Below are 2,930 nucleotides of genomic sequence, written 5' to 3' on the forward strand. Positions count from 1 at the left end.
CCTGCGGTGGGAACGGGCACCCCCTCCCCCAGGCAGCAGCGGCATGTGCAGCGGGACATATAAGGAGGCTGCGTGTTCTCAGGGCATCGGCGAGGGGCTATTTTAAGTCTGGCCACACATGCCACTTGTGCATGTCATTTCTCACCGACAATAAGGTGTCAGAATAAGGGCCCGAGAGGCTGCTGTCGCTTCTCCTCCCCCTACCACACAGGCCACCCGAGGTTTGGCGAGATACCCGGCTCTAGGCTCTAAGCCACGGCCGTCAACCTATTCTTTGACTGGTTCAACCACTTGAAAACAACGATTACAGAAATTTTCTTTAACAGACTTATCAAATCTTTGCAGCCTTGGCTTACCACAGGAGCGGTCGCTGTGCTTACCAAGCCACAAATAACTTCAGTCAACCGGCTATCGGGAGAGGCAGCTCTCTACGAGGAGCCCCTTCCAGCAGCGAGCCCCCCTGTCCCACCACCCCCCTTTCGCAGCCAGAGTTCAGCTGCCGCCGCCAACGGCTCCGTTCGGCTGAAGTGCGACGCTGCGACATACAGCTCCGTAGCACCGGCACTGCACGTAGTATGGGAAGGACGTTACAACAGGAAAAACAGCCGGGACTGTATCGCGTATGCCGGATGTATAAAGGCTACCTAGGATCCTGCTGTCAGCACGGTCCAATGAATCCCAGTTTCTTAAGAGCGCATGTTTAATTAATCTTAACCAACAACGTCAACTACTTTTTTCAGCCGTCCATCCATACCGCTGACGGATGCTACTCCACGCACAAATACCGTAAAAATAGGACGTATCCGTATCGGTGGTTAAAACAAACAAAAAAAATCCTAGATTATTTGTTGATGGGAATTCCCCTGACAAGTTATTCGTGATATTCCCACCTGAAACACTACTTTTGCTCAACTTTTACAAGAAAAAAGGTGCGTGTGTGCACACACCTTCCCCCCCCAACCCGTCCCGCGCACTCTTTCAGTCCTGAGAAAAGCCGAGACGTGCCAGAAAGCCTCGGGCCCAGCCAGGGGCACGATGAGGAACCGCACGATAAGGAGCCAAGGGTACGAGGCCCAGGACGGGCATACTTTCACAAAGGCAAACCACTTATATCATGTTGCTAATTTTGCTACCTTAGCGAGCGGCGTGCTTCTCGGCTAACCCCACCTAACGCTGCTGGGCGTATTTTTCCGTTGGAGGAAAAAACCCCATGCTAACAAACCGCGTTACAATAACAAAATCTGAGGCAGGACAGGGCATGATTTTCAGGGTTTTTTCTGCTTCACCAAAAGGAGGATTTAACAAAGGCTGCCGTAACCATAAAAGCTAATTACCGATCCACCGCTCTACGTTACCACTTAATATTCCAATGACTTCCAGCGCGATTTTGTTCAGCCTTTGAGAAGAAAGGTTTGTATTAACAGTGGAGAGCTTATCCCGTACAAGTTTCGAGAGGCTTGCGGCCGACTGGCAGCCCACAAAAGCCACCGGGAACCACACTCTGTGCAACAAATTTGTAAAGTTTTTGGGGAGTGCGCGTGGTTTTGTTGCTACAACTAGTCTGGTTGATCGCTTTTTGAGGTTACGCACTGTGGTGCTTTAAAACAAGCTCCAGAGCTGGTAATTAACACCAGCGTGCTGCCGCTATTAATTCATACTGCACTTGAAAAACCAAACCAAAGTCCTACCTGCCGGAAAAATAACAACCCAAACCAAAATGCTATTAGTATTAAATTACAGCAACAGGAGATGAGTACAAAACCAAGAGACTGAGAGGAAGGAGGGTACTGGAGATAAAGATTACAGTTGGCCAGTGAGCGATGAAACTGAAAGGTTTTGCCATTTTCTCAGCTCTAATATGACTCACCGTGCTCAGTAGTAGTTTGTTTTGATGAGAAACTGCAAGCGGGGAAGGGAGCTAGGGCAGTGCAGGAGTTCAAGGGGGTTCCAGAAATAACAGCGCGCCAGGAGGAGGAAGGTGGTGGCGGCCACACAGAAGAGGCACGCAGAGCCACGGCCTTCAGCCTCCACACCTCAGCTGCGCTTTTTATCACAGCGGGAAAATGGATACGAAGAGGACTAAAAACCCACAGGCGGCAGCAGGAACAATGCCTGCGTTCCTGACTGAGGCTTTTACAAAGCAATATCCATCACGGGAAGGAGCGGTGGCCAGCGAACGCCTCCTCCATCACCATGCGCTCCTGCACATCAGGCACTGTCCTGACATCGTCCCTGCGCAAGTGGGAAACAGCTGCCGCACAAACGCAGTTTCTAAACGCACAATGAAAAGATCGATACCCTTCCTCCCGCCCACGGCTTTAACGCTGGCCTCTCAGAAGCGTTTCTCTCGCGTCCCGAGAGCGCGGGGATGCTACAGAGAAGCGGAGATGCCCCTGTAAAGTCGGGACATGCCGGGCTACAGTCCCCCCTGTGCACGGACACCGACCTCGTGAGCCGAGAGCACGGCGGAGGAGCGGCGAGCCAGCCGTCCTTTTCAGCGCTCGGGTCCGGATCCCTTTAGAGACAAATGACGCAGAGCCCTGAGGTTTAAGAGCAACAGGTTTTGTTAACGGGTATCAGAAGACGCTGGTTTCGTGAGAGGGAAAGGAGAAAACTAATTCCTGCTCTTTGCAGAGGAGGAAGCCGTCGTGAGAAGGCCATCCCGAGCCACCCGCGCGCCCTTCCCACAGGGCAGGCGGCGCGCACCCCGCAAAAACAAATCACGACCGCGCCGTTACTTCATCCACTGAGGTTTTACAGGCGAACGACGCGTCAAGCCCAGCGCGCGCCGAAAGACCGTTTCAAATGAAAGCGCTGAAACACGGCGTCTGGCGGCAGGCCGAGGCCGTCGCCCTGCGGGACAGGGCCCGCAAGGCCACGGAGAGGTGCCTGCCCGCGGGCAGGGAGGAGAGCGCTGGGAACCCGCACCG

The 2,930-nt window shown here is 53.3% G+C and overlaps 1 protein-coding gene across 1 annotated transcript in view; it reads right to left on the reverse strand.

Moving 5' to 3' along the window:
* USP28 (ubiquitin specific peptidase 28) overlaps positions 1–2,483 on the reverse strand; it is a 28,138-nt gene extending 25,655 nt beyond the window's left edge. Inside the window, exon 1 of the mRNA XM_009273461.2 lies at positions 2,447–2,483. The gene's annotated coding sequence lies outside the window, so the exon portion shown is untranslated. The remainder of the gene's footprint in view (positions 1–2,446) is intronic.
* Positions 2,484–2,930: the final 447 nt, after the last annotated feature.

The sequence above is a fragment of the Aptenodytes forsteri genome, unplaced genomic scaffold, assembly GCF_000699145.1.
Source record: "Aptenodytes forsteri isolate BGI_AS27 unplaced genomic scaffold, ASM69914v1 Scaffold187, whole genome shotgun sequence".
Taxonomy (NCBI): domain Eukaryota; kingdom Metazoa; phylum Chordata; class Aves; order Sphenisciformes; family Spheniscidae; genus Aptenodytes; species Aptenodytes forsteri.